This window comes from Xenopus tropicalis, chromosome 8 (assembly GCF_000004195.4).
Source record: "Xenopus tropicalis strain Nigerian chromosome 8, UCB_Xtro_10.0, whole genome shotgun sequence".
NCBI lineage: Eukaryota > Metazoa > Chordata > Amphibia > Anura > Pipidae > Xenopus > Xenopus tropicalis.
Genome location: NC_030684.2, coordinates 17,013,665 through 17,023,424, shown reverse-complemented (window position 1 = coordinate 17,023,424; position 9,760 = coordinate 17,013,665). Strand labels below are relative to the sequence as shown.

At 46.9% G+C, this 9,760-nt stretch overlaps 1 long non-coding RNA gene across 1 annotated transcript in view; it reads left to right on the top strand.

Moving 5' to 3' along the window:
• Positions 1-9,760, top strand: part of LOC108648827 — a 72,687-nt gene that overhangs the window by 40,245 nt on the left and 22,682 nt on the right. The window lies entirely within an intron of this gene.

The window sequence follows — 9,760 nt, the reverse complement described above, 5'->3', positions numbered from 1 at the left end:
GCAAGGCGGTAGAAAGTGGGGCTAATAAATATATGGCTACACACTAATGCTGGATGCTGGCACAGGTACACGGGATAGAATAGTGGGGGCTAAATAAATATATGGCTACACACTAATGCTGGATGCTGGCACAGTTACACGGGATAGAAAGTGGGGGCTAAATAAATATATGGCTACACACTAATGCTGGATGCTGGCACAGGTACACGGGGCAGAAAGTGGGGGGCTAAATAAATATATGGCTACACACTAATGCTGGATTGCTGGCACAGGTACACGGGATAGAAAGTGGGGGCTAAATAAATATATGGCTACACACTAATGCTGGATGCTGGCACAGGTACACGGGAATAGATAGTGGGGGCTAAATAAATATATGGCTACACACTAATGCTGGATGCTGGCACAGTTACACGGGATTAGAAAGTGGGGGCTAAATAAATATATGGCTACACACTAATGCTGATGCTGGCACAGGTACACGGGATAGAAAGTGGGGGCTAAATAAATATATGGCTACACACTAATGCTGGATTGCTGCACAGTTACACGGGATAGAAAGTGGGGGCTAAATAAATATATGGCTACACACTAATGCTGGATGCTGGCATAGGTACACGGGGCAGAAATTGGTGGCTGAATAAATATATGGCTACACACTAATGCTGGATGCTGGCACAGGTACACGGGGCAGAAAGTGGGGGCTAAATAAATATATGGCTACACACTAATGCTGGATGCTGGCACAGGTACACGGGATGAAAAGTGGGGGCTAAATAAATATATGGCTACACACTAATGCTGGCACAGGTACATGGGGCAGAAAGTGGGGGGGCTAAATAAATATATGGCTACCCACTAATGCTGGATGCTGGCACAGGTACACGGGCAGAAAGTGGGGGCTAAATAAATATATGGCTCCACACTAATGCTGGATGCTGACACAGGTACACGGGATAGAAAGTGGGGGCTAAATAAATATATGGCTCCACACTAATGCTGGATGCTGACACAGGTACACGGGGCAGAAAGTGGGGGCTAAATAAATATATGGCTACACACTAATGCTGGATGCTGGCACAGGTACACGGGATGGAAAGTGGGGGCTAAATAAATATATGGCTACACACTAATGCTGGTACAGGTACACGGGGCAGAAAGTGAGGGCTAAATAAATATATGGCTACACACTAATGCTGGATGCTGGCACAGGTACACGGGGCAGAAAGTGGGGGCTAAATAAATATATGGCTACCCACTAATGCTGGATGCTGGCACAGGTACACGGGATAAAAAGTGGGGGCTAAATAAATATATGGCTACACACTAATGCTGGATGCTGGCACAGTTACACGGGATAGAAAGTGGGGGCTAAATAAATATATGGCTACACACTAATGCTGGATGCTGGCACAGGTACACGGGATAGAAAGTGGGGGCTAAATAAATATATGGCTACACACTAATGCTGGATGCTGGCACAGTTACACGGGATAGAAAGTGGGGGCTAAATAAATATATGGCTACACACTAATGCTGGATGCTGGCACAGGTACACGGGGCAGAAAGTGGGGGCTAAATAAATATATGGCTACACACTAATGCTGGATGCTGGCACAGGTACACGGGGCAGAAAGTGGGGGCTAAATAAATATATGGCTACACACTAATGCTGGATGCTGGCACAGGTACACGGGATGAAAAGTGGGGGCTAAATAAATATATGGCTACACACTAATGCTGGCACAGGTACACGGGGCAGAAAGTGGGGGCTAAATAAATATATGGCTACACACTAATGCTGGATGCTGGCACAGGTACACGGGGCAGAAAGTGGGGGCTAAATAAATATATGGCTCCACACTAATGCTGGATGCTGACACAGGTACACGGGATAGAAAGTGGGGGCTAAATAAATATATGGCTCCACACTAATGCTGGATGCTGACACAGGTACACGGGGCAGAAAGTGGGGGCTAAATAAATATATGGCTACACACTAATGCTGGATGCTGGCACAGGTACACGGGATGAAAAGTGGGGGCTAAATAAATATATGGCTACACACTAATGCTGGAACAGGTACACGGGGCAGAAAGTGAGGGCTAAATAAATATATGGCTACACACTAATGCTGGATGCTGGCACAGGTACACGGGGCAGAAAGTGGGGGCTAAATAAATATATGGCTACACACTAATGCTGGATGCTGGCACAGGTACACGGGGCAGAAAGTGGGGGCTAAATAAATATATGGCTACCCACTAATGCTGGATGCTGGCACAGGTACACGGGGCAGAAAGTGGGGGCTAAATAAATATATGGCTACACACTAATGCTGGATGCTGGCACAGGTACACGGGATAGAAAGTGGGGGCTAAATAAATATATGGCTCCACACTAATGCTGGATGCTGACACAGGTACACGGGGCAGAAAGTGGGGGCTAAATAAATATATGGCTCCACACTAATGCTTGATGCTGGCACAGGTACACGGGATGGAAAATGGGGGCTAAATAAATATATGGCTACACACTAATGCTTGATGCTGGCACAGGTACACGGGATGGAAAATGGGGGCTAAATAAATATATGGCTACACACTAATGCTTGATGCTGGCACAGGTACACGGGATGGAAAATGGGGGCTAAATAAATATATGGCTACACACTAATGCTGGATGCTGGCACAGGTACACGGGGCAGAAAGTGGGGGCTAAATAAATATATGGACACACACTAATGCTTGATGCTGGCACAGGTACACGGGATGGAAAATGGGGGCTAAATAAATATATGGCTACACACTAATGCTGGATGCTGGCACAGGTACACGGGATGGAAAGTGGGGGCTAAATAAATATATGGCTACACAGTAATGCTTGATGCTGGCACAGGTACACGGGATGGAAAATGGGGGCTAAATAAATATATGGCTACACACTAATGCTGGATGCTGGCACAGGTACACGGGGCAGAAAGTGGGGGCTAAATAAATATATGGCTACACACTAATGCTGGATGCTGGCACAGGTACACGGGGCAGAAAGTGGGGGCTAAATAAATATATGGCTACCCACTAATGCTGGATGCTGGCACAGGTACACGGGGCAGAAAGTGGGGGCTAAATAAATATATGGCTACCCACTAATGCTGGATGCTGGCACAGGTACACGGGGCAGAAAGTGGGGGCTAAATAAATATATGGCTCCACACTAATGCTGGATGCTGACACAGGTACACGGGATAGAAAGTGGGGGCTAAATAAATATATGGCTCCACACTAATGCTGGATGCTGACACAGGTACACGGGGCAGAAAGTGGGGGCTAAATAAATATATGGCTCCACACTAATGCTTGATGCTGGCACAGGTACACGGGATGGAAAATGGGGGCTAAATAAATATATGGCTACACACTAATGCTTGATGCTGGCACAGGTACACGGGATGGAAAATGGGGGCTAAATAAATATATGGCTACACACTAATGCTTGATGCTGGCACAGGTACACGGGATGGAAAATGGGGGCTAAATAAATATATGGCTACACACTAATGCTGGATGCTGGCACAGGTACACGGGGCAGAAAGTGGGGGCTAAATAAATATATGGACACACACTAATGCTGGATGCTGGCACAGGTACACGGGATGGAAAATGGGGGCTAAATAAATATATGGCTACACACTAATGCTGGATGCTGGCACAGGTACACGGGATGGAAAATGGGGGCTAAATAAATATATGGCTACACAGTAATGCTTGATGCTGGCACAGGTACACGGGATGGAAAATGGGGGCTAAATAAATATATGGCTACACACTAATGCTGGATGCTGGCACAGGTACACGGGGCAGAAAATGGGGGGGCTAAATAAATATATGGCTACACACTAATGCTGGATGCTGGCACAGGTACACGGGGCAGAAAGTGGGGGCTAAATAAATATATGGCTACACACTAATGCTGGATGCTGGCACAGGTACACGGGGCAGAAAGTGGGGGCTAAATAAATATATGGCTACACACTAATGCTGGATGCTGGCACAGGTACACGGGATAGATAGTGGGGGCTAAATAAATATATGGCTACACACTAATGCTGGATGCTGGCACAGGTACACGGGGCAGAAAGTGGGGGCTAAATAAATATATAGCTACACACTAATGCTGGATGCTGGCACAGGTACACGGGGCAGAAAGTGGGGGCTAAATAAATATATGGCTACACACTAATGCTGGATGCTGGCACAGGTACACGGGGCAGAAAGTGGGGGCTAAATAAATATATGGCTACACACTAATGCTGGATGCTGGCACAGGTACACGGGGCAGAAAGTGGGGGCTAAATAAATATATGGCTACACACTAATGCTGGATGCTGGCACAGGTACACGGGGCAGAAAGTGGGGGCTAAATAAATATATGGCTACACACTAATGCTGGATGCTGGCACAGGTACACGGGGCAGAAAGTGGGGGCTAAATAAATATATAGCTACACACTAATGCTGGATGCTGGCACAGGTACACGGGGCAGAAAGTGGGGGCTAAATAAATATATGGCTACACACTAATGCTGGATGCTGGCACAGGTACACGGGGCAGAAATTGGGGGCTAAATAAATATATGGCTACACACTAATGCTGGATGCTGGCACAGGTACACGGGGCAGAAAGTGGGGGCTAAATAAATATATGGTTATACACTAATGCTGGATGCTGGCACAGGTACACGGGACAGAAAGTGGGGGCTAAATAAATATATTGACACACACTAATGCTGGATGCTGGCACAGGTACACGGGATGGAAAGTGGGGGCTTAATAAATATATGGCTACACACTAATGCTGGATGCTGGCACAGGTATACGGGGCAGAAAGTGGGGGCTAAATAAATATATGGTTATACACTAATGCTGGATGCTGGCACAGGTACACGGGACAGAAAGTGGGGGCTAAATAAATATATTGACACACACTAATGCTGGATGCTGGCACAGGTACACGGGATGGATAGTGGGGGCTAAATAAATATATGGACACACACTAATGCTGGATGCTGGCACAGGTACACGGGATGGAAAGTGGGGGCTAAATAAATATATGGCTACACACTGATGCTGGATGCTGGCACAGGTACAAGGGGCAGAAAGTGGGGGCTAAATAAATATATGGCTACATACTAATGCTGGATGCTGGCACAGGTACACGAGGCAGAAAGTGGGGGCTAAATAAATATATGGCTACACACTAATGCTCGATGCTGGCACAGGTACACGGGGCAGAAAGTGGGGGCTAAATAAATATATGGCTACACACTAATGCTGGATGCTGGCACAGGTACACGGGGCAGAAAGTGGAGGCCTAAATAAATACATGGCTACACACTAATGCTGGATGCTGGCACAGGTACACGGGCAGAAAGTGGGGGCTAAATAAATATATGGCTACACACTAATGCTGGATGCTGGCACAGGTACACGGGGCAGAAAGTGGGGGCTAAATATATATATGGCTACACACTAATGCTGGATGCTGGCACAGATACACGGGATAGAAAGTGGGGGCTAAATAGATATATGGCTACACACTAATGCTGGATGCTGGCACAGGTACACGGGGCAGAAATTGGGGGCTAAATAAATATATGGCTACACACTAATGCTTGATGCTGGCACAGGTACACGGGATGGAAAATGGGGGCTAAATAAATATATGGCTACACACTAATGCTTGATGCTGGCACAGGTACACGGGATGGAAAATGGGGGCTAAATAAATATATGGCTACACACTAATGCTTGATGCTGGCACAGGTACACGGGATGGAAAATGGGGGCTAAATAAATATATGGCTACACACTAATGCTGGATGCTGGCACAGGTACACGGGGCAGAAAGTGGGGGCTAAATAAATATATGGACACACACTAATGCTTGATGCTGGCACAGGTACACGGGATGGAAAATGGGGGCTAAATAAATATATGGCTACACACTAATGCTGGATGCTGGCACAGGTACACGGGATGGAAAATGGGGGCTAAATAAATATATGGCTACACAGTAATGCTTGATGCTGGCACAGGTACACGGGATGGAAAATGGGGGCTAAATAAATATATGGCTACACACTAATGCTGGATGCTGGCACAGGTACAAGGGGCAGAAAATGGGGGGCTAAATAAATATATGGCTACACACTAATGCTGGATGCTGGCACAGGTACACGGGGCAGAAAGTGGGGGCTAAATAAATATATGGCTACACACTAATGCTGGATGCTGGCACAGGTACACGGGGCAGAACGTGGGGGCTAAATAAATATATGGCTACACACTAATGCTGGATGCTGGCACAGGTACACGGGATAGATAGTGGGGGCTAAATATATATATGGCTACACACTAATGCTGGATGCTGGCACAGGTACACGGGGCAGAAAGTGGGGGCTAAATAAATATATAGCTACACACTAATGCTGGATGCTGGCACAGGTACACGGGGCAGAAAGTGGGGGCTAAATAAATATATGGCTACACACTAATGCTGGATGCTGGCACAGGTACACGGGGCAGAAAGTGGGGGCTAAATAAATATATGGCTACACACTAATGCTGGATGCTGGCACAGGTACACGGGGCAGAAAGTGGGGGCTAAATAAATATATGGCTACACACTAATGCTGGATGCTGGCACAGGTACACGGGGCAGAAAGTGGGGGCTAAATAAATATATGGCTACACACTAATGCTGGATGCTGGCACAGGTACACGGGGCAGAAAGTGGGGGCTAAATAAATATATAGCTACACACTAATGCTGGATGCTGGCACAGGTACACGGGGCAGAAAGTGGGGGCTAAATAAATATATGGCTACACACTAATGCTGGATGCTGGCACAGGTACACGGGGCAGAAATTGGGGGCTAAATAAATATATGGCTACACACTAATGCTGGATGCTGGCACAGGTACACGGGGCAGAAAGTGGGGGCTAAATAAATATATGGTTATACACTAATGCTGGATGCTGGCACAGGTACACGGGACAGAAAGTGGGGGCTAAATAAATATATTGACACACACTAATGCTGGATGCTGGCACAGGTACACGGGATGGAAAGTGGGGGCTTAATAAATATATGGCTACACACTAATGCTGGATGCTGGCACAGGTATACGGGGCAGAAAGTGGGGGCTAAATAAATATATGGTTATACACTAATGCTGGATGCTGGCACAGGTACACGGGACAGAAAGTGGGGGCTAAATAAATATATTGACACACACTAATGCTGGATGCTGGCACAGGTACACGGGATGGATAGTGGGGGCTAAATAAATATATGGACACACACTAATGCTGGATGCTGGCACAGGTACACGGGATGGAAAGTGGGGGCTAAATAAATATATGGCTACACACTGATGCTGGATGCTGGCACAGGTACAAGGGGCAGAAAGTGGGGGCTAAATAAATATATGGCTACATACTAATGCTGGATGCTGGCACAGGTACACGAGGCAGAAAGTGGGGGCTAAATAAATATATGGCTACACACTAATGCTCGATGCTGGCACAGGTACACGGGGCAGAAAGTGGGGGCTAAATAAATATATGGCTACACACTAATGCTGGATGCTGGCACAGGTACACGGGGCAGAAAGTGGAGGCCTAAATAAATACATGGCTACACACTAATGCTGGATGCTGGCACAGGTACACGGGCAGAAAGTGGGGGCTAAATAAATATATGGCTACACACTAATGCTGGATGCTGGCACAGGTACACGGGGCAGAAAGTGGGGGCTAAATATATATATGGCTACACACTAATGCTGGATGCTGGCACAGATACACGGGATAGAAAGTGGGGGCTAAATAGATATATGGCTACACACTAATGCTGGATGCTGGCACAGGTACACGGGGCAGAAATTGGGGGCTAAATAAATATATGGCTACACACTAATGGTGGATGCTGGCACAGGTACACGGGGCAGAAATTGGGGGCTAAATAAATATATGGCTACACACTAATGCTGGATGCTGGCACAGGTACACGGGATAGAAAGTGGGGGCTAAATAAATATATGGCTACACACTAATGCTGGATGCTGGCACAGGTACACGGGGCAGAAAGTGGAGGGCTAAATAAATATATGGCTACACACTAATGCTGGATGCTGGCATAGGTACACGGGGCAGAAAGTGGGGGTAAATAAATATATGGCTACACACTAATGCTGGATGCTGGCACAATTACACAGGATAGAATGTGGGGGCTAAATAAATATATGGCTACACACTAATGCTGGATGCTGGCACAGGTACACGGGGCAGAAAGTGGGGGTAAATAAATATATGGCTACACACTAATGCTGGATGCTGGCACAGGTACACGGGGCAGAAAGTGGGGGCTAAATAAATATATGGCTACACACTAATGCTGGATGCTGGCATAGGTACACGGGGCAGAAAGTGGGGGTAAATAAATATATGGCTACACTCTAATGCTGGATGCTGGCACAGGTACACGGGGCAGAAAGTGGGGGTAAATAAATACATGGCTACACACTAATGCTGGATGCTGGCACAGGTACACGGGGCAGAAAGTGGGGGTAAATAAATATATGGCTACACACTAATGCTGGATGCTGGCACGGGTACACGGGGCAGAAAGTGGGGGCTAAATAAATATATGGCTACACACTAATGCTGGATGCTGGCACAGGTACACGGGGCAGAAAGTGGGGGCTAAATAAATATATGGCTACACACTAATGCTGGATGCTGGCACGGGTACACGGGGCAGAAAGTGGGGGCTAAATAAATATATGGCTACACACTAATGCTGGATGCTGGCACAGGTACACGGGGCAGAAAGTGGGGGCTAAATAAATATATGGCTACACACTAATGCTGGATGCTGGCACAGGTACACGGGGCAGAAAGTGGGGGCTAAATAAATATATGGCTACACACTAATGCTGGATGCTGGCACAGGTACACGGGGCAGAAAGTGGGGGCTAAATAAATATATGGCTACACACTAATGCTGGATGCTGGCACAGGTAAACGGGGCAGAAAGTGGGGGCTAAATAAATATATGGCTACACACTAATGCTGGATGCTGGCACAGGTACACGGGGCATAAAGTGTGGGCTAAATAAATATATGGCTACACACTAATGCTGGATACTGGCACAGGTACACGGGATTGAAAGTGGGGGCTAAATAAATATATGGCTACACACTAATGCTGGATGCTGACACAGGTACACGGGGCAGAAAGTGGGGGCTAAATAAATATATGGCTACACACTAATGCTGGATGCTGGCACAGGTACACGGGGCAGAAAATGGGGGCTAAATAAATATATGGCTACACACTAATGCTGGATGCTGGCACAGGTACACGGGGCAGAAAGTGGGGGCTAAATAAATATATGGCTACACACTAATGCTGGATGCTGGCACAGGTACACGGGGCAGAAAGTGGGGGCTAAATAATTATATGGCTACACACTAATGCTTGTTTCTGGCACAGGTACACGGGGCAGAAAGTGGGGGCTAAATAAATATATGGCTACACACTAATGCTGGATGCCGGCACAGGTACACGGGGCAGAAAGTGGGGGCTAAATAAATATATGGCTACACATTGATGCTGGCACAGGTACACGGGGCAGAAAGTGGGGGCTAAATAAATATATGGCTACACACTAATGCTGGTACAGGTACACGGG